The sequence below is a fragment of the Canis lupus genome, chromosome 3 (assembly GCF_011100685.1).
Source record: "Canis lupus familiaris isolate Mischka breed German Shepherd chromosome 3, alternate assembly UU_Cfam_GSD_1.0, whole genome shotgun sequence".
NCBI classification, from domain to species: domain Eukaryota; kingdom Metazoa; phylum Chordata; class Mammalia; order Carnivora; family Canidae; genus Canis; species Canis lupus.
In genome coordinates, this window is record NC_049224.1 from 62,177,127 (window position 1) to 62,200,672 (window position 23,546).

Consider the following 23,546-nt stretch of genomic DNA (forward strand, 5'->3'; position numbering starts at 1 on the left):
GATCAGGACAAAATACAGAACATGAGATAGTGGTCACTGAGAAGGAGAAAAACATAGAGCAGGCAGGAGTGTCTGGGGTTGGGAACAGTACTTCCCATTCAGGATGGCCAGTGAGAACTCCCTCCAGGAGATACCTGATTGTCTGGGGCTGGTAGTAGCCACACAGGTACCCGGGAAAGGGACACTCCCAAGAGCAAGCAGAAAGGCCCTGGGGCAGGAGGCCAGAGGGGTAAGGTGGGCGAGTGCTAACTGGGCAATGAGGTTGTATGTGGGAAAGAGATGAGATGCAAACACGGGATCAGGGAGAGCTGACAAGACTGTGAAGGAGGCAGATATTGGAGACAAGCAGAGGAGGAAAGGCAGAAACAAATCTTCCTTGGATCGAGTGCAGGGAAGCAATATGTGATGAGGAACCCCTCTGCCATAAACACTGAAATACAGTGTGCCAGGCATCCTAGCAGGTTAGATCAAAGAAGGAACTGTGAATAGCCCAAAGGGCCTACAGTTTCCTGAGAGGTGTCAGACAGGCAAATTCAGACATAAGTACCTGCCTTCCAATGGCAGGAAGTATTCCTCCATGAAGAAATAAATTCAGCAAGGATACAGAGCAGAGCTATAAGGAGGGCACCATATTATCATGGGTGAAGCAAAGCTAAGGCCCAACAGAAGCAAACACAGCTGCATGAAAATCTGGGAGAAGAGCATTGCAAGCAGAGGCAGCAAGTAGGGACCTGCACAGGCTTGAGGCCCCAGATGAAGGCCAGGAGCACCACCAGAACAAGGGACAGGCGGGGGCTGCTCTCCAGGGCTGAGGGCCATGGGAAGAGACCAAAGATTTCTCAGAAGGACAGGTAGGAACCAGCTGGCATCTTAAAAGGAAACTTTACTGTGTAAAAAATGAACTCTGGTGGAGGTAATGCTGTTCTAGGTGGGTCCAGGTGCAGGCAGGAACCATGGAGGTCCAGAGCAGTCAGACTCACAAGTGCTGAAGGTAGAACTACAAGACTTGCCTGCCAAAAGACCCAAGGATGTGATGAAGATGTGAATGCCTAGACAGTGGGCATACGAACAATAGAAATGCCAAACACAGCCAGACAGGCTGGGGCAATGGCAAGAACCAAGGTTTGCTTTAGATGATGTACCATGAAGTTTGTGTTAAACATCCAAAAAACATGGCGGGCTTGTTCTACACAAGTAAGACACTTCGGGAGTAGGCTGCAATGGGATATATAATTCGGGATCAGCAGTGCATGTGGTATGTCAAGCCATGGAGCCAGGCCAGATGATCCTTGGGGAGAGGGTAGACCACCTCCTGAATCAAAGTCAAAACTTCTCAACTCTTGACCAAAGTGCTCAAGTATGAAGCTAGTCTTCTCAAGGGGGTCAACCTCTACTCTCCACGCCTTTCTTCAGATGAAGCAAGTAACAGATTACTACAAGATACCCACGTGTGCATACTATACCAAAATAACCAAACACTTGTATCTGCCACATAGTTACTCTCCTATCTGTGATTAAATGGGAGGTACAAATATAAACTCCACTGAATCTTTTAAAAGCATTTTCAGCTATACTGAAGTATAACCAAGGTAAAATAAGCTGGACAACTGAGGCATGCAATTGGAGTAGTCCTAACACAGACACACCTGTGAAACCACAGCAATCAAGATAATGAACATTACCCTCCAAGTTGCCTAATGTCCTTCTGCACCCTCTTCCTCCACATCCCCTTCCCTCCTATCCCATTCACAGGTGACCACTTCTGTGTCTATCCATTACTATGCAACTTCTAGAATTGTATATAAGTTATATCACACAACATACTCTCTTGTTTGGCTTCTTTTGAAAAGTATAGTTATTTGGAGAGGATTCCCAGGTATGTATCAGGAGTTGGTCTTTTCCTTTCTTTTTCCTTTCCTTTTTTCCTTTTCCTTTCCTTTCCTTTCCTAAGATTTTGAGATAGAGTATGCATGAGTCAGAGGTGGGGGGCAGAGGGAGTCAGAGAAGCAGATTCCCCACTGAGCAGACAGCCCAACATAGGGCTCTATCCCAGGACTTCAGGAGCATGACCTGAGCTGAAAGTAGATGCTTAACTGACTGTGCCCTCCAGGTGCCTCAGGAGTTGATTTCTTTTTACTGCTGAGTAGTATTCCATTATGTGGGTAAGCTACAACTTGTTTATCCATCCTCCCATTCAGAGACATCTGGGTTATTTCCAGTTTCTGGCTATTACAAATAGTAGCTGCTGTGAACACTCATGTAGAATCTTGGTGTAGACACATGCTTTTGTTTTTCTTGCACAAATACCAAGGAACAGAATAACTGGGTAATATGGTAGGTACAAGTCTAGCTTTTGAGAAATTGCCAAATTCCTCCCAAAAAGCAGTCTTCGAGAGTTCCAATTAATCCACATCCTCATCAATATGATGAGTTGATTGTAGCTACTGTAATGACTGTGTGGTGCTGCCTCACTGTGGTTTTCCCTAAGGATTAATTATGTTAAATATCTTTTCACAGGCTTATGTAGTATTTATTCAAATCTCTGGTCTGGATTAAGGTTTATCAACTTTATTACTCTTAAAAGAATCAGCTTTCAGGGGCGCCTGGGCAGCTCAGTCAGTTGAGTGTCCAACTCTTTTATTTTTTTTTAAGATTTTATTTATTTATTCATGAGAGACCCACAGAGAGAGGCAGAGACATAGGCAGAGAGAGAAGCAGGCTCCTCCCAGGGAGCCCGATGCAGAACTCGATCCCCAGACCTGGGATCATGCCCTGAGCCAAAGGCAGATGTTCAACACTGAGCCACCCAGGTGTCCCTTGAATGTCTAACTCTGGATCTCAGCTCAGGTTGTGATCTCAAGGTTGTGAATTCAAGCCCAACGTTAGCTCCACACTGGGCGTGGAAACTACTTAAAAAAAAAAAAAAAAAAGGAAAAAGGGGGAAAAAAAACCCAGCTTTTGGTTTTGTGGATTTTCCATATTTAAAAATTTTATTTTCATTGATTTTTGCTTTTATGATATTATTTACTTTTGGGGGGGTTACTTTGGGTATAACGGCTCTTTGATTTTCTACTTTCTTGTGGTGGAAGCACAAGCCATTCAGCCCTTTCTCTTGCATGAAGAGGGGGTTAGTACTGTAAGTTTCCCTAAACTCAGTGCATTGGCAAGCACTTTAGAAACATTAATATGCTGCGTTTTCATTCTCATTAGGTCCAAAATACTTTTTGGTCACCTCTTGATTTCTTCTTCGGTTCATTGGCTGTTTAACATGTGATATGGTTCCCTCATGTGTATGGTTTTGTTAGTGATTTCTAATATAATCCCATGTAGTCAGAGAAGCTGCTTTATACAACTTTAATTCTTATAAATTTATCAAGACTTTTTATGGCTCAGAATATGGTCTGCTTTGGTAAATGTTCGATATTTACTTAAAAGACAATGTAAGCATGCTGCTGTTGTTGGGCAGTGTCCTATAAACATCTGTCAGGCCAAGGTGGCTAACAATGTTATTCATCTTCTATAACCTTACTGACTTTTTTTTTCTTTTTAAAGAGTATTTATTTATTTATTCATGAGAGACACATAGAGAGGCAGAGACATAGGCAGAGGGAAAGCAGGCTCCCTGCAGGGAGCCCGATGCAGAATTCGATCCTAGGACCCTGGGACCATGACCTGAGCCAAAAGACGCTCAACTATTGAGCCATCCAGGTGCCCTTAGTGACTTTCTGTTTACTTATCAATTATTGAGAGGTCTTAAAATCTCCAAACATAATAAATTTGTATTTGTCTATTTTTGCTTGATGTACTATCAGTCTTTCTCCACGTATTTTGAAGCTTTGTTATTAGGTGCAAAGACATTTAGGATTCTTATGTCCAATTGATAAACTGACCCCTTATCAGTATGAAATTACTCTTTACTCCTGCTAATATTCTTTGCTCTGGCATCTGTTTTTCTTACATAGCCAATCCAGCTTTCTTCTCACTTATATAAGCAAGGCGTTATCTTTCCCTATGACTTTACTTCTAGCCTACTTGCATCTTTATGTTTAAAGCACATTATAGCAGAAAGCATAAAACTGGGTCTTGATTTTTTCTCACTCTCACAATCTTTTAAAATTGTCATGCTTAGACTATTTATGTTAAGTACAATTATGAGATAGGATTAAGATTATTAAATTTTCCATCTAATTTTTTATTTTCCTAGTGACCCATTTATTTTTGTTCCTTTTCCTCTTTTTCCACTTTTTAAAAATTGGGAATTTTTTATGATTCTACTTTACATCTCTTGTTGGACTGTGAGCTATATTTTTGTTTGGAGTGGCTGCATTAGTGTCACAGTATACATTTTAATTTACCACAAACATCTATCTAGTAAGACTTTATGACTACACCACAGAAGAGCCCTCTGCTCCCTCTTCTAGCCTTCGTGTTGCTTGTCAGACATGCTGCTTCTACATGTAAGCTCTATAAGGCATTGTTGGTTTTGCTTTATTTTTTTTAAGAAAAAAAAAAAGATTTAAAGATTCCATTTATTTGAGAGAGAAATCTGAGAGATCTGAGATATGTGAGAGATCACAAGCAATGGAGAGGGAGAAGCAGGCTGCCCATAAAGCAGGGAGCCTGATGTAGGGCTCAATCTCAGGACCCTGGGATCATGACTCAAGCTGAAGGCAGATGTTTAAATGCTGAGCCACCCAGGTGCCCCAATAAATTCTTTTTTAAGATTTTATTTTTATGTAATCTCTATCCTCAATCAGGGGCCTAAACTCATAGCCAAGATCAAGAGTCGCACACTCTATGGACTGAACCAGACAGGCACCTCACTGTTTTTGCTTTAAATAGATTATTGTATTTCAAAGTAATATAAAAAGTATTTCCCCCATACAGTCACAATCTCCAGTGTCCTTCCTTTCTCCGTGTAGACCCAGACTGCCATCTGGTGTCATTTCTCCTCTGCTTGGAGTTTCCTTTATCATATTCTCTGATGAAGATCCACTAGCCATGAAATCTTCCAACATTTTACGTCAGAACATTTTTATCTCACCTTCACTTTCGTGTCTTTTTGTTTTCATGCAGCCCCAAAGGGGCATCATTTTCACTTTTGAAAGATATTTTTGCTGGTTTAGAATTCTAGGTTATGCTTTTCCCTTTCCGTACTTTAAAGTTGTTCTTTCTCTACTTCTAGCTTGCATTGTTATTCATGAGAAGTCTACCTTTGTCATTGCTCAAAGTGTAATGCATCTTTTTTTTCTAACTGCATTTTTCTTTTAAACATTGTTTTCAAGACACCTGGGTGGCTAGGCAGTTGAGTGTCTGCCTTCAGCTCAGGGCATGATCTTCAAGTCCTGGGATCGAGTCCCACATTGGGCTCCCTGCATGAAGCCTGCTTCTCCCTCTGCCTACGTTTCTGCCTCTTTCTGTGTGTCTCTCATGAATAAGGAAAATCTTTTTCAAAAAAATAAACATTGTTTTCAGTGATACAATAATGATGTGTTGTGGTGTATTTTCTTCATCGTTCTTGTGCTTGAGGCTTACTGAGCTGCTTCGATGTGCACATTTTCCCACCATTATTCCTTCAAATATCTTTTCATAATCCCCATGCCCATTCTTTCTTTCTGGAACTCCAATGACACTTACATACAGTGCTGTGGGCCATGTGAAGTTGTTTCAAGGCTCACTGATGCTCACGGTTCTTTTTGGATACCTTCTATTGCTATCTCCTCAAGTTCATTAATCTTTTATTCTGCAGTGTCTAATCTGTTACTAAGCCTCATATAATGTATTTTTCATCTTGGACACTAGTTTGCAACTCTAGAAGTTCATTTGGGTTTTCTTACATTTTGTGCTTCTCCTTAACATGCCCATGCTTTCCTCTGTCTTCTTGAAAATGCAGAATATAGCAATAACAACTGTGTTAACGTCTACCTAATAATTCTATTATATGTGTCATTTCTGAATCTGTTTCTGTTTATTTATTTTGAACCTCATTATGGACTGTATTTGCTTGCTTCTGTCTCTGCATGATTTTTGACTAGAAAGTAAACACTGTGAATTTTACTGTGTTAGGAAAACGGGTATGGTTTTACTCCTTCAAATATTTCTGAGCTTTGTTGTGGCCCATAGTTAGGTTATCTGGGAAGAGCTTGGTCCTTTCAAGGCTTGCTTGTAAGATTTGGGAGGTGGGATCTGAACATTTCTTTTAAAAAGATCGAATTGTGGCAGGCCCGTGGCTCAGCGGTTTAGTGCCGCCTTCAGCCTGGGGTGTGGTCCTGGAGACCTGGGATCGAGTCTCACGTCAGGCTCCCTGCATGGAGCCTGCTTCTCCCTCTGCCTGTGTCTCTGCTTCTCTCTTTCTCTCATAAATAAATAAATAAATAAATAAATAAATAAATAAATAATCTTCAATAAATAAATAAATAAATAAATAAATAAATAAATAAATAAATAAAAAGATCGAATTGGTTTTATTAAGTGATTCATGAATCAGGCAGCATCCTATTTGGCAGTAGAGAGATGCTCCCAGGATCAGAGCACCTTTAGCCTTTCCCACTACTGAGACACCTGGGTGGCTCACTGGTTGAAGGTCTGCCTTCAGCTCAGGGTGTAATCCCAGGGTCCCAGGATTGAGTCCCGCATCAGGTTCTCTGCAGGGAGTCTGCTTCTCCCTCTGTCTGTGTCTGCTTCTCTCTGTGTCTCTCATGAATAAATAAATGGAACCTTTAAAAAAAAAATCTTTCCCACTACTGAGGCAATACCCTTGTGACCTCACTTTTGCGTTACAAGATTTTCCCTCTCCGGCTGGTGGGAACACAAACTGTTTGGGGTCCCATAGGAGCTCCATGAATTGTTCTACTACTCACTTCCTGGGTTCTTCCCTTGATATACAGTTTCCACACATGCATGTGCTCATCAATACCCAGCTGAATATTCTGCGTGGCTCTCTTTTTTTCTCTTTGCAGCCCTCTCTTCTCTGGTACTCTGCCCTGCAAATTCACTCTGGCCTCCACAAGTTCTCAGGTAGATCTCCTCAATTCAAGGAAACCATCAGACACTCTTCAGGCTACTCTCTCCTTTCTTCCTGAGCCATGACCTGCAAATTCTCTCCAGACAGTAAGGTTGACCAACCCTCAGCTCCTGGATTTTCTATCTCTCAAGGATTACTGTTGTGCACTGCCTGCTGTCCAGCATTGGTACACTACTGCTTGAGATATTTTGCCCTTCTTTTAGTTAAGGCAGGAGGATAAATCCAGTCCGATTTCATTAATACTTTTTTTTAAAGATTTCTTTATTTATTGATGAGAGACAGAGAGAGAGAGAGAGAGAGAGAGAGGCAGAGACGTAGGCAGAGGGAAAAGCAGGCTCCTTGCAGGGAGCCCGATGTGAGACTCGATCCCAGATCCCAGGATCACACCCTGAGCCAAAGGCAGGTGCTAACCACCGAACCACCCAGGCATCCCTCGATTTCATTAATATTCTTAAAAAATAAATGTACCAGAATAAACACTAAACAAGTGTCATCTCCCTAATCCTATATACACATAAAATACATTTAAATAGCAATATTTTATTTACTTACTTCTGTAAGATCCTATGTTGTAACCCAGAAATTTTTCCACAAGAAGATGTACTTATTCCTAAATTGGCCAGATTGCTGAAAGCACTTGAGAAGGCCACTAACAATTGAGTTCTACACCCGTGATGTAAGATATTTTACCCTTTCTGAGTAAACTGGTTTTCCACTGTCTGGTATAAGCTGTCATTTGTGGCCAATGTGTATGTTTAATAAAAGATATCAAATTCATATTCTTGCTAGCCTTATCTCTAATTCTAAAAGTAACATCCAAAAAAAGAAACTGCAAATTCAACATGAAAAACAGACATACTATTTAAAAACTTTACAGGTAAACTTATTATAGACACAAAGAAAACACAGCATCTTAGGACATAAACACACTAAAAGCGCTCAGGTGATAGTGGCCCATCTCAGGTCACACAGCCCAGGTGAAGACTAAAGCCAGGATACTCATGTACACAAAACACAAATGTGCCTGTTTTTGTTGCATTAACAACTCCTGCCTTGGACACAGCACAACTGTGTCTTCCTGTCTGGTCTGCAGCCTCCAGGTCTGTCTACTTTCTCACATAACTTTATTTACCCTCCTATCGGGATGATCTTTCAGACTGCACACGTGAACAGAATATTCCTCTGCTCTGAACACTTCAATAGTATCCCTAACTAAAAGGATCAAGCGTGACATACAAGGCCCTTATCACGTAGTGCTGCACGACCCAGTAGTTCTACTCCTCACAATTCCAGATCCCTGCCCCCATTCTTAGTACATGCCATTTCTCACTCTGAAACACCCATTTCCCTCCTATACTGGGCAACTGTCAGGCATCCTTTCAAACCCCACTGTACTATATCATTCTTTATCTGTGAATTTTGTTCTCCTCCAACCTGGTCCCCACCCCTCAACCAATACAGCCCCCAAAATTACTCCAACTCCTGTACAACCTCCATACTTTACACAAACTACCTTATGCTTTCACATGTTCATCTTCTCATTAGACACTCAACAACTTTTAAGTCCCACAAAGCACACAATAGGCATCCAGCAAACGCTCAAAGAAGAAAATGAAATGGGTAGTCCATATGAGTAATTCACATTTTGTGCTCCCTACTTTTTTTTTTTAAGATTTGACAGATTGGCAGAGGGAGAGAGAAGCAGACTCCCCACTGAGCAGGGAGCCCGACGTGGGGCTGGATCCCAGAACTCCAGGATGAGGACCTGAGCTGAAGACAGACATTTCACCGACTGAGCCACTCAAGTGCACTCTGTGCTCCCCACTTCAATCACAAGTTTCCTTCCTTATTTTACACACGAACTTTTATCAGCTCCCTGTGTTGAAGTCCAGGGATGACTACATGTGTAGTCACTAAAGTATCTATAGTCTTTTCCGAACTTTCCCAAAGCAGAACATGCAAGTTCTTTAAGCAAGTGGTACTCCTTGGGAAATAATTACTAACATTAATACTTAAGTTCTCTTCCAATTAGTTATCAAAAAGACCGGTAATAGGGGCAGCCCAGGTGGCTTGGTGGTTTAGTGCCGCATTTGGCCCAGGGCCTGATCCTGGGGACCTAGGATGGAGTCCCACGTCGAGCTCCCCGCATGGAGCCTGCTCCCCCCTTTGCCTGTGTCTCTGTGCCTCTCTCTCTCTCTCTCTCTCTCTGTGTCTCATGAATAAATAAATAAAATCTTTAAAAAACACCTGATAATAGAATCCTAAGTTAGAGGTGAAATTACCTTAAGTGTTTAATGTTTGACATGTAATTTATATAATCACAGAGTAAATATTTAGCAATTTATAGATTTCAAAAGTGTTTCCTGAAAACTCAACATTTATTACATATGATTCCATATTATTACATTATTATAGCATCCTTTTTATAGCTCATGTGAAGTACGTTTTCTTTAGGATTTACTTTCAGTTTACATATTCAAAAAAACAGAGAAAGCCTAAAAAACCTGTAACCATTAAAATATATATATTTATCATATTATAATAATTATATTAATTATAATAAATATTATATTATATTATATATATTTATTTATTTATTTGAGAGAGAGAGAGCATGAGAGAGTATGCATGTGTGAAGAGGGAGAGGGGCCACTAGTGGGAGAGGGAGAGAAAGAATCGCCTGTGGACTCCTGGCTGAGCATGGAGCCTGATGTGGAGCTCAATCTCACAACTCTGAGATCACAACTTGAACTGCAATCAAGTGCTGGATGCATGACTGAGCCACCTGGGCACCCCAACCATTTTTTCTTTTTTTTCTTTTTTTCCATTTTTTCTTATAACTGCAGTTAACTTCCTGAATTGGCCTACCTACAAATGACCAGTGGTTCTACAGAAGTAAATAGGGTGGCTTTGTGCATTAATGAAGGCACGGTGGTATTGGCTACCTGCCAGAACTATAGTTACATAAAATGGATTTAAGTATGTAACCATTATTAATACAGTGTTTCTATACAGATGAAATCATGTTCTATGTCTAATAAACAATGTAATTATTGTTTGTTTTGATTCTACTTATCTGGAAGAAAATAAATATCTAAACCAGCCTCAGAACAAGTCAGGATGCCAGGGCAAGTTTAGCACCACTGCTCCGTCATCTGGCAGCATAGCAATTCACACATTCAAATATTTACAAAATACTTCAGGTCTCTGCATTTAAGCTCCATATGGCAAAAGAGAAAAATAACTTGCATTTATTAATAGCAGCAAATCAGACAGTTAAAAAAAAAAGATTTGCAGCTCTGAAAATATGTATTTCTTACATTCCTCTTCACCAATCTTTAAAATATAAATGATCTCCTGTGTTCAAGTGGCAAGTTGATATCAAAGTACTACTAACTTCTCTGGCTACAGTTCACATACCCTTTAAAATCTGAAAGTCCCAGTAACCAGTCATTTTGCATAGGGTGCTAAAGGTCTTTACAGCAATGCCCAGAAATTGCCAGAGGGGAAGAAAAAAACTCATACGTAGAACAGAAGCTGGGAAAGGCTTTGAATCAGAAACCCTAAGTGGGACAGGCAACATTGGAAAATTCAGTGACCTGAGGTTATTCCAAAGGTAGCCAGCCACTCACGTAACATACCTGCAAGCCTGTCATCAATACGGCCTTGCTAACACGGGCAGCCAGACCAGGGGCAGCCCCCACCATCCACTCCATTTCCATCACCATCACCACCACTCATGTGGCTACAGGGAGGAACTTGGCGCCGGGATAGTCAAACCAGAGACTAGCTAGTGACCTAAAATAATAACCACAGAAAGTACTTGCTTTTTACAGAATCCTCAATTTCCCTAATACAGAGTTTGATAACACTGAGTCAGTCTCCAGGATTGTTACTAAAATTTTTATGGTCCAAGAAATTCACAAGGCAAGGAGATGAGTCAGAGTAAGGAGGCACAGAAACTCATCAAAGAGCTAAGAGCATAAAGGAATGGGGGGAGGGTGCCTCCTGGCAGGAGCTGGACAGGAAAAGGAGCAGAGATGTGGAAATCAAGCAGAGCAGAAGCAGAGCAGAGACTTACAGGTGAACCACGTGCACAGGTGGGTGGCAACAGGAAGTATGACATACTGGATATGTATGTCTCAAAAGGGCATCCTGGCCAGGCACCCAGGTACTTGTCAAAGCTCTGGTCTCCATGGGTCTCACAAGAGGAGGAGTAGAGGCCTCTTGCTAAAACTTTGCAAACATTTAAAGACTATGACAACACTCAGTGCTGCAGAATGAAGGAGGAAGGGCATACTACATCCTGCCAATGGTGGCATGAGGCCTAATGATGTGCTTGAAAACCCACTGGCAGTATGTTTCCACAGGCTCCGTGCCATCTACCTAAAGCTGTGCCCTTCGGCATGCTTATCCATCACACACCTCCTCGCCTAGGTGAAACCTCTGCTCATGCACCAGGCCCCGCCATCTGCTTGAGGACTTTGTTCTACGGATTCTCCCCTCCATTCTTCGGATCATCAATCTTTCCTTCTTTTCTGCATCATTTCCATGAGGATATAAGCACACTGTTACTACCAGGCTAAAGAAACAAAGCACCCTCCTCGGGACCATACTTCCACCTCTAACCTACAAACAGCTTCTTTCCTCACTTTTCAATTCCTTCAGAGCTGCCCATCCCAGCTCTTTTTCAGAGAAATACAATGCAATCCATAAATATGAGCCATGTATTAAGTTAAAAAAAACAAACACGCAAAAAACAGAAACACTAGTGAAAACAAAATAACACATCACACCTATCAGAATGGCCAAAATCCAGTACATGATGGCACAGATGCATAGCAACAGGAATTGTCACTCACAGCTGGTAGGCAGGCAAAATGGTACAGCCACTATGGAAGACAGTTTGGCAATTTCTCACAAAACTAAACATACTCTTACCATATGATCCAGCAATCAAGCTCCTTTGTAATTTTTTTTAAAGATTTATTTATTCATGAGACACACAGAAGGAGAGGCAGAGACATAGGCAGAGGGAGAAGCAGGCCCCCCCATGGGGAGCCCAATGCGGAACTCGATCCCAGACCCTGGGATCACGCCCTGAACCAAAAGCAGACACTCAACCACTGAGCCACCCAGGTATGGTATTGGTATTTACCTAGATGAGCTGAAAACTTCAATCCACACAAAAACTTGCATATGAATGCTTATAGTACCTTTATTCAGAATTTCCAAAACTTGGAAGTAACCAAGATGTTCTTGGTGAATGGGTCATAAACTATGATCTATCCATCCAGGTAATGGACCATTATTCATCAATAAAAAGAAACACTATCAAGTCAGGAAAAGTCAGAGGAACTTTAAATGCATGTTATGAAGGTTAAGAAGCCAATCTGAAAAGGCTACACGCTGTAGGATTCCATCTACAGGACATTCTGGAAAAGGCAAAGCCACAGAAATAGTAAAAAAATCAATTGTTGCCAGGGGTTGGGGAGGGAGGGATAGAAAGGTGGAGCACAGAGGATTTTTAGGGCAGTGAAACTACTCTGCATGATACCACAATAATAGATACCTGTCATTATACATCTATCCAAATCCATCAAATATACAATAGCAAGAGTGACCCCCAATGGAAACTATGGACTCTGGGTGATAATGATGCATCAGTGTAGGTTTACCAACTGTAACAAAAGTCCTACCAGAGTGGGATGCTGACAGTGTGGGAACATGTGCATCTGTGAGGACGGGGGAGGGGAGTACATGGGAATTCCCTATACTTCCTGCTCAGTATTTCTGTGAGCCTTAAACTGCTCCCAAAAATTCTGTAACTATGTATGGTGAGAGATACTAGACTTACTGTAGTGATCATTTTGCAATATATACAAATATTGAATCGTTATATTATACACCTGAAACTCATATGTTGTATGTTATCATACCTCAATAAAAAAAAAAAAAAAAAACGAAGAGCAAAGTCAAAAGCAACTTTAAATAGTTTTAAACTAATTCCTAAACTAACAAAAGACAGAGCTACATATCTAATTTGGTAGCCACTGTCCAAATGTGGCTACTGAGCACTTGAAATATGGCAAGTCCAACTGAGATGTGTCCAAGTATAAAATACACACCAGACTTCAAAGACTTAATATGAATAAAGGAACTTTAAGTATTTCAGTAATAATTTTTATATTGATTCCATGCTGACATAATATTTGTGGCAGGCTATGCAGGGCTATATAAAAGACACTACGTAAAATTGGTTATATGTGTTTTTTACTTTTATGATATGGTTACTTAAATTTTACAATTACATATGTGGCTTCCATTCCACTGAGCAATACTGGGCTGGAGAGTCACTACTTCTCCCTTTTCCCATCTTATATGAATGCTAATATACTTATAAAGAATAAAATATCCAACCCTGGGTGGTAGAAGGAAATGAAGCCACAGGAATAATTTACAGATGGGAAAAAGAACAGCTAGAAAATCAGAATCTGACACAGCTGACAATAGCTCTAAATACTCATGTTTAACTGTTTTAAACCACCAAAGTCTTTAACACAGAAATTTTTAACTTTTGTATAGTTTTTTTTAAAATGCCAACTTAGACAAAATATCTGCAGTACAGAGGCAATATATGCTAATTTCCTAAATATGTACTAATCATCGTCATTATCCCAAAAGCCCTATACTATTGCCCTATATTGTTAGTGTATTCTGACTAAAGAGAAAATTAAGGCGCTTTGAGAGTTTGAGAGATTTATCTGTGCTAGGAAGTATCAGAGCAAGGATTCAAACCTAGGCAAGTTGAGGGTGCCCAGGTGGCTCAGCCAGTTGAGCATTTGACTCTTGATTTCAGCTCAGATCATGATCAGGGTTGTGGATTGAACCCCACACTGGACTCCACACTGGGTGTGGAGCCTGCTTAAGATTCTCTCTCTCCCTATCAAAAAAAGAAAAAAAAAAAGCAAGCCTAGGCAAACCGGCCCCAGACCACTGAAAGATGTGCTAGGGTCACTTCCTGGACAAGGCAGTTTCTCACAGCCAGGCATCCTTTCTGGAAAGAATGCGTATCAGCTGGGGCAATGGACACCAGGTAAGGGAGTTTGAGCCTAGGTTGGGCATCAAAATCAAAATACATGTACATTAGCAGAGACCAATGAAGCCAAAAGTTGCTTCTTCAAGAGGACCAAAATAATGGACAAATAATGGTAAGACTCATTGAGGAGGAGAAAGTAAAAAAAACAAAAAAAAAAAACAAAAAAAAACCAAACAGGTCAAAAATGAAAATGACATCATTAGGAATCAGTCACTTAAAATAAAATAATAATGATATCACCAACACCTTTAGGTTAAACTTTAAGTGAAACTTTGATGAAGTGCTCAAAGAATTCCTAGAAAATGCAACTAACCAAAATAGATAAATAGAAACTGGAGCAATACTGTAATTATTAAATAAACTCAACCAAATCTAACTACAAGCTGAGATGGCTTCTACCAAAAAATTTAGTAAGTCCAATTTTTTTTTTTAAGATTTATTTATTCATGAGAGAGAGAGAGAGATGCAGAGACATGGGCAGAGGGAGAAGCAGGCTCTCCTGCAAGGAGCCCGATGTGGACTCAATCCTGGACCCCAGGATCACGCCCTGAGCTGAAGGGAGACACTCAACCACTGAGCCACCCAGGCGTCCCAGTAAGTCCACTTGTAGAGAAATTCTTCCAGGTAACAGAAAAAAATACATACCAAAAATTAACTATAATCTATATCCTGAAATCTAACAGAAGAAACTCCAAGTTACTCTCTTTCATGAAAATAAACGCAAAAAAAATCTAAATAAATTTATTTGCAAACCCAACCTACCAATATATAGAAAAAGATGCTACTATAATCAAAATTAATTTAAAACTGAGCTGATTTTCTACTTATTTTATCACATTACAGAATAAAAGACAACTACCACGTAATTAAATAGATATAGAAAAGGTGTTTGATAAAATTGAATATCCATTAATAAAAGCATTCCTAATAAACCAGGAATATAATTTTTTTTTTAATTTTTTTTAAACTGAAAATGGCCACCTTAACAAAAAACAACCACCACCCCAGGATGTGTGGGCAGCTCAGTTGGTTTAGCTTCCAACTCTTGGTTTCAGCTCAGGTCATGATCTCAGGGTTATGGGATCGAGCCCCACATCAGCCTCCACACTTAAGGGAGTCTGCTTTTCTCCCTCTCCATCTGCCCCTCCCTGTGAACTCTTGTTCTCTCTCTCAAATATTTTTCAAAAATAAAAATAAAAGTGTGATATTGGCCCAAGGATAGACAAAGAAAGAATACAGAACCAAGACATATACAGACTCTAAGTTTATAAAAAATTTAAATTTAGGAGCACCTGGGTGGCTCAGTAGTGTCTGCCTTAGGCTCAGGTCGTGATCCCTGGGTCCTGGGATTGAGTCTCGTAGCAGGCTCCCTGTGGGGATGCCTCCCTCTATCTATGTCTCTGCCTCTCTCTGTCTCTCATGAATAAATAAAATCTTTAAAATTTTTTATTTATTTTTATTTAAATTCTTAAAAATGTGGCACATGGGTGGCTCAGTCACAGTTGAACTTCTGACTCTTGGTTTCAGCTCAGGTCATGATCTCAGGACCCTAGACTGAACCCTGTATTGGGCTCCTTGAGCAGAGGGAGAGCCAGCTTCTCCCTCTCCCTCTGCCCCTTTTCCCTGCCTGTGTAAGTGCTGTCTCTCTTTCTCTAGTAAATAAATGAATCATTAAAAAAGAAAAAAGGTGAGAAAGCAAGAAAAATATATAAAGTTCAATTGAAAATAAATGAGCAAAAGACTTGAATAGGCTTTTCACAAAAAAGGATCTCCAAATGGTCAATTAACATATGAAAAGTTCACATGTAATCAAGGAATGTAAATTAAAATCATGTAAAATACCAAGCAGAGTAGCTAAAATAAGAAATTGTGACAACTTAGGCAAAAACAGAACAATGGGAACACTCATGCATTGCTGGTGGAGTGGAAGGAAATAAGAACAACCACGTTGGGGAACATTCCCCAACAACCACGATGGGGAACATGCACCATATATGTATGCATGTGTGTATATGTATGTGTGTGTGTGTGTGTATATATGTATATATATGTATGTGTATATATATATATATATATGCGTGTTTTTGAAGTCTTAATATGTCATATATATATATGGTTTTTAAATTGTTTTTATTTACTGAGAGAGAGAGAATGAGCGGGGGAGGGGGGCAGAGGAAAAGTAGGCTCCCCAATGAACAGGGACCCAGTGTGGGGCTCGATCCCAGGACCTCGGGATCATGACCTGAGCTGAAGGCAGATGCTTCACCGACTAAGCCACTAAGGTGCCCCCAAAGCACACATATATTATGACCAAGTAGCTTCTCTTCTAAACACATATCCTTCCTGATATTAAGTTTTGTATGCACCAAGATACAAGATTATTCATACCAGCTCCAAACTGGAAATAGCCCAGATACTCATCAACTGCAGAATATACATTGTAATCCATTCATATAGTAGAATACTACTCAGCAATTAAAATGGTCAAACTGTACCTCAATTCAAAACAAATCTTAATGACACCTAGGTGGCTCAGTGGTTGAGCTTCATTTCAGGGTGTGATCCTGAAGTTCCGGGATCGAGTCCCACATTGGGCTCCCTGCATGGAGCCTGCTTCTCCCTCTGCCTGTGTCTCTGCCTCTCTCTCTGTGTCTCTCATGAATAAATAAATAAAATCTTTAAAAACAAAACAAATCTTAAAAATACTATTTCATACTATACTATTTTTTAAAAAAGCCATCTACCAAAGACTGTATGTAGTGTACTTCCACTTATATATCAAAAACAAGCAAAACTATAGTGTTTAGGAATGTATGCTTAGTGATGACTTACAAAGGGAAAGAAAAGAATTGTAACCAAGATACAACTTTTAGTAGGCTTTTAGAGTTCCCAAAACATTCTATTTGTTTATCTGAATGCTGTTCATACTAGGGGTCAAAATCAAATAATCTGCCAAGCTATACATTCATTTTATGCACTTTTACAGTATTTAACAATAAAAAAAGTTTTGAAAAAAGAAAGAAATGTTTGACAAAGGAAAGAGGTAGTAATTCAGTTGGGAAAGAAAAAGTTTCTCTATAAATGATGTAACTGAAAATCCATATGAGGAGAATACATCCAAATTCCCTAACATCACTTTAAATTTTTTTTAACATTTTATTTATTAGAGAGAGAGAGAGAGCAAGAGCACACAGGAGCATGGAGAGGGCCAGAAGGAGAGGAGAAGCAAGGTCCCCACTGAGCAGAGAGCCCAACATGCCACTCAATCTCAGGACCCTGGGATCATGACCTGAGCCTAAGGCAGACACTTCACCGACTGAGCCACCAAGGTGTCCCTTTGCCACCAGTTTAAAAATTAATGTGAAATGGATAACAGACCTGTACATAAAAGCTCAAATTACAGGGGCACTGGCTTGCTCAGCTGGTGGAGCATACAACTCTTGATCATGGAGTTGCAAGCTTGAGCCCCATGATGGTAGTAGAGATTACTTAAAAATAAAATCTTAAAAAGAAAAAAGAAAGTTAAAATTACAAGACTTTAATAAGAACAAGAAGAAAAAAATCTCAACCTTGAAGTTTTCTACTTAAAGTAGACAAAATATTTCAACTTTGGGGTAGAGAGAGATTTCTTTGGACCCTAAAAAGCACTAATAACAGAAGAAAAAACTACTAAGCTGGACTTCATCAAACTTAATAAAACTTGTCCCTCAAGACATGGTTGCTTCTGACTTCTGCCCCAGGATGGAGAAAGCTGGGAGATAGGAGGGGAACATTGCTCCCACACTTAACAATGAAAACGAACTAATTTCAAGTCTATGACTTTCTTGAACCTATCAGGGAACTGAGGTCACAGAGCAAACTGGTCCAAAAAGTAAATGGCTGCAATGAAAGAGCACACACACTCACCTGAGGAAGATGCCATCAGATACTGGTTAAGAAGAGTCTGTTGAGAACAGATGACATATTGTGAAGATGGGGTATAAGCTGTCAGGACAATTCCTGGGGTCACAGAAATTGGGCAAGTCTGCATCCCTTTGCAACCTCTCTGTGAAACCCACTGGGTGGTCATGGAAGGGATGTGAAAGAGCTCTAAGAAGCATGATCACCGTACAGAACTGGGGAAGGAGCAGAAGCCATGTGGGAGGGGCAAGACAGTCTACCAGGTCCTTCCCCTCCATCTCCACTAAGGAACACAAGCCTTAATCTATACAGGGAAGGGCTTTGGTGAACACTCATTACATCTCCTGGAGACAATGAGCCCACAACCTCAGCCAAGGAAGGGACGGGAGAACTGTGCAGTCCATACCCCAAGACTCAGGGTTGTCATACATTTCCAAACAAAAAAAGCTTTCAAGACTACTATTAGGAGAGACAGGAAAAGAATAAGAGTGTGCCAATATACACTATGACCACAAATAGGTAAATAGGAAAGACTTAAAGACTTAGAATTACAGAGTTCTATGGGGACCTGGGTGGCTTAGTGGGTGAAGCATCTGCCCTCAGCTCAGGTCATGATTTTGGGACCCGAAAATCAAGCCTTGTGTCAGCCTCTCTGCTCACTGAGGAGTCTGATTCTCCCTCATCCTCTCCCTCAAATAAATAAATCTTAAAAAAAAAAAAAAAGAAAAAAAAGAGTCGTAGTAAACTATCCTCACACTAGACATAAGCCATTGCTACAGAAATTTGAAGGCTGTGGTGCACTGACAATAACCATAGCAACAACCAATCCTAAACCTAAGCCAACTCTTAACAAGAGTAATGCAAACTACAGCACTAAAGGCCGAGTTGAGAGAAAGCTGTGTCTATTTCCAGGTATAAAAATGATTTACTTCAGTTTTGACTGTCCTATACATGTCTAACTTTGAAAAAAATTATAATTTTGTATAATCATACAAAAGGTAGAATGCAAACCACACTCCAAAGAGACAGAGTAGGGCAGCCCTGGTGGCTCAGCGGTTTAGCGCCTGCCTTCAGCCCAGGGTGTGATCCTGGAGACCCCGGATCAAGTCCCACGTCGGGCTCCCTGCATGGAGCCTGCTTCTCCCTCTGCCTGTGTCTCTGCCTCTCTCTATCTCTCTCTCTCTGTGTCTCATGAATAAATAAATAAAATCTTTAAAAAAAAAATAAAGAGAGTAATCATCAAAACAAGACTCAGACATGAAGCAGGAGTTGGAACTAACAAGGAACTTAAAGTAACTATAATTCATATGTTAAAGATGGTTAAGAGATGGGGATCCCTGGGTGGCTCAGCAGTTTGGTGCCTGCCTTTGGCCCAGGGCGTGATCCTGGAGTCCCAGGATCGAGTCCCGCATCGGACTCCCGGCGTGGAGCCTGCTTCTCCCTCTGCCTGTGTGTCTGCTTCTCTCTCTCTCTCTCTCTCTCTGTGTGTCTATCATAAATAAATAAATCTTAAAAAAAAAAAAAAGATGGTTAAGAGAAAAAGTAGACAACATGCTCTAGATCAGATGGGTAATTTCAGCAGAGAAACGACCACTACAGAATCAGTGGACCTGAAGATAGGTCAAGTTACCCAAAGTAAAGCACAAACAGAAAAGGGGGTTGGGAACAGCCAGGAAGTGTAAAATAACATGACATGTTCTCACATATATTTAATTGGAATCCCACTAAGATGTGAACAGAAGAAATAATAGTTGAGAACTTTCCAAAATTAATGAGACACCAAACCACAGATCCAAGCAGAACAGAGAACATCAATTAGTGTAAAATAACAAAAACAAAACAAATTTGCCTCATCCTATCACTTCCAAACTGCTAAAAACAAAAAAGGAGAAAATCTTGAAGGCACCCAGAGATAAAAAAGAGACATTACATATAGAAGAATAAAATAAAGAATTATAGTGGCTTCTTTGAAAAACAAAAACAAAAACAAAAACCCACAAAAACCAGAAGACAGTGATTTTTTAAGTACCAAAAGGGAAAAACAACCACTGCCTGCTAAGTCAAAATCCTATACCCAGCAAAGATATCTTTCTAAAAATAACAGAGAGAAACTTTCTCAGAAATAAATACTAGGGATCCCTGGGTGGCGCAGCGGTTTGGCGCCTGCCTTTGGCCCAGGGCGTGATCCTGGAGACCCGGGATCGAATCCCACATCGGGCTCCCGGTGCATGGAGCCTGCTTCTCCCTCTGCCTGTGTCTCTGCACCCCCCCGCCCCCCCCCCGTGTGACTATCATAAATAAATAAAAATTAAAAAAAAAAAAGAAATAAATACTAAAGAAATTCATGCCAGGAGACTTAACCTACAATAAATGCTAAAGAAAATATTTTACGCAGTAAGAATTTGAATAAGACAGAAACTTGGGTCTACGAAAAAGAAATGAAGGGCCCTTAAAATGTAATACAAGTGAAACAAAATTAGTTTTTTCTTTTTTAAAGAATTGCACTAAAAGATGACTTTCAAAAGCAAAAATAGCAATGCACTGTGTGTTTACAGCATATATAAAAGCAGAATAAATAACATCAATAGTACAAGGAAGAATTGGGAATATGCTGTGTAACATACTTAGGCAGGCATATCTTACAGAGACTGTGGGTTCAGCACCAGATCATCACCAGTACAGCTAGTAAATAAATGATCTGGTTTCCCAGTATATACTATACTATAGTCTATTAAGTGTGCAATAGTGTTATGTCTAAAACAAAAAATTATGGGGCAGCCTGGGTGGCTCAGCAGTTTAGCACTGCCTTCCGCCCAGGGTGTGATCCTGGAGACCTGGAATCGAGTCCCACGCCAGGCTCCCTGCATGGAGTCTGCTTCTCCCTCTGCCCGTGTCTCTGCCTCTCTGTCTCTCTCATGAATGAATAAAATCTTTAAAAAACTAAAAAAAAATTATGTATCTTAATTTAAAGATACTTCATTTTTAAATTACTACAAATATTATAAAATACTGTATTAAAAATGCTAAGCATCATCTGAGCTTTCAGCAAGTTTTAATATTTTTGCTGGTGGAGGGTCTTGTCTCAATTTTGACGGCTGCTGACAATCAGGGTGAGGGTGCTGAAGGCTGGGGGTGTCTGTGGCAGTTTCTTAAAATAAGAGAATAAATTTGCCACACTGATTGACTCTTCCTTTCCCAAATGAGTCCTCTGTAGCATGTGATGTTGTCTGATAGCATTTTACCCGCAGCGGAACGCCTCTCAAAATTGGAGTCAGTCCTCTCAAATCCGGCCACTTTGTCAACCAAGTTTATTCAATATTCTCAATCCTTATTGTCATTTCAACAATTTTCACAACCTCATCACCTGGAGTAGAATCCATCTCAAAAAGTCACCTTCCTTGCTCCTCCATAAGAGAAGCACTTCCTCATCCGTTCAAGTGCTATCCTGAGATGGAAGCATTTCCATCACCCCTCCAGGCTCCACTTCTAGTTCTCCTGCTATTCCCACTAAATCTGCAGTGACTTCCTCCACTGAGTTTTGAACCCCTCACCGTCCTCCATGAGCACTGGAACCCACTTCTTCCAAACTTCTGTTAGTATTGATATTGATCCATGGGAACATTTTCTTAGTGGCATCTAGAATGGTGAATCTTTCCAGAAGATTCTCAATGGGCTCTGTGCCCAGATCTAGCAGAGGAATCACCATCTACAGCCTCATGAAATGTTTCTCTCATTTTTTTTTAAGATTTTATTTATTTATTTGAGAGAGTGAGTGAGAGGGAAGAGAGTATAAGCTAGGGGAGGGGCAGAGGGAGAGGAAGAAGCAGACTCCCTGCTGAACAGAGACCGATGCAGGATTCGATCCCAGGACCCCGGGATCATGACCTGAGGAGAATGCAGGTGCCTAACTGACTGAGCTACCCAGGCACCCCTGAAATGTGTCTCTTAAATCATAAGACTCAAAAGTCAAAATGACTCCTCGCTCTGTGGGCTCCAGTATGGGCGTTGTGTTAGCAGGCGTGAAAACAACACTAATCTCTGTACATCATCAGAGCTCTTGGGTGACCAGGTACAATGTCAATGAGTAGTTAGTATTTCGAAAGGAGTCCTTTTTTTTTTTTTTTTTTTTTCCTGAGCAGTAGGTCTCAATAGTGGGCTTAGGATATTTGGTAAACCATGTCGGAAACACATATGCTGTGGTCCAGCCTGTGTTATTCCATTTGTAGAGCACAGGCCGAGGAGAGGGAGCCCAATTCTTAAGAGCCCTAAGAATCTTCAGGATAGTAAGTGAGCACTGGCTTCAATTTAAAGTCACCAGCTGCATTAGCCCCTAACATTAGCCCCTAACTCCCTAACTCCCTAACAAGGGAGTTAGCCTGTCCCTTGAACCTTTGCAACCTGGCCCTGAGGACTCCTCTCTAGCTAGGAAGTGCTACTAGATGGCAACTTCTCCCCCAAATAAGGCTGTTGTGTCTACACTGAGAATCTATTGTCAGGAACCACCTTCATGAATGATCCTAGCTGGATCTTCTGCAGCTTCTCCATCAGCACTTGCTGCTTCACCTGGCACTTCTTTCCTTAAATCTCAGGAACCCACCTCTGCTAGCTTCAGACTTTTCTTCTGCAGCTTCCTCATCTCTCTCAGCCTTTGTGGAACTGAAGAGAGTCAGGGTCTTGCTCTGGATTAGGCTTTGGCTTAAGGGAACTCTCTGGCTGGTTCGATCTTCTATCCAGACCACTAAAATTTCCTCCCTGTCAGCAATTAGGCCATTTTGCTTTTCTTATCAAGCTCATGTGTTGGCAGGAGTAGCGCTCTTAATTTCCTTCAAGAACTTTTCCTTGGCATTTGCAACTTGGCCATTTGGCACAAGAGGCCTATGTTTCGGCATCTCTCAGCTTTAGACATCCCCTCCTCACTAAGCTTAATCATTTCTAGCTTTTGATTTCAAGTGAGGTATGTATGACTCTTCCTTTCACTTGAGCACTTAGAGGCCATTACAGGGTTATTAATTGGCCTAATTTCCATTGTTGTGTCTCAGGGACTAGAGAGGCCCAAGGTGGGGGGGGGGGGGCAACCAACAGTCCACAGAGCAATCAGAATACACATATTTATCAGTGAAGTTCACCATCTCAAAAAAAAAAGTTCATCTTTTAATGGGCACGGTTCGTGGTACCCCAAAACATTTACAATAGTAACATCAGATGTCACTGATCACACATCACAGTAACTAATAACAACAACAAAGTTTGAAATATTTCAAGAATTACCCAACTGTGACTGAGACACAAAGGGAGTAAATGCTGTTGGAAAAACTGCACCAATAAAAAACCTTGCTCAATGCAAGTTGCCACAAACTTTCAATTTATAAAAAACACAGTATCTATGAAGCACAATAAAACAAAGTATGCCTGTGCTACACTGTAAAGTGGCATAGTATCATTTGAAAGTACACTTTGGATGAATTTAAAATGTACACACTAAGGGAAGAAGAGGATGTGAGGGACTGTGGCAGGAGAAAGTGA

At 40.6% G+C, this 23,546-nt stretch overlaps 1 protein-coding gene across 4 annotated transcripts in view; it reads right to left on the reverse strand.

The window, feature by feature from the left end:
* The window catches only part of FAM193A (family with sequence similarity 193 member A), a 165,302-nt gene that overhangs the window by 101,716 nt on the left and 40,040 nt on the right, over nt 1–23,546 (reverse strand). The window lies entirely within an intron of this gene.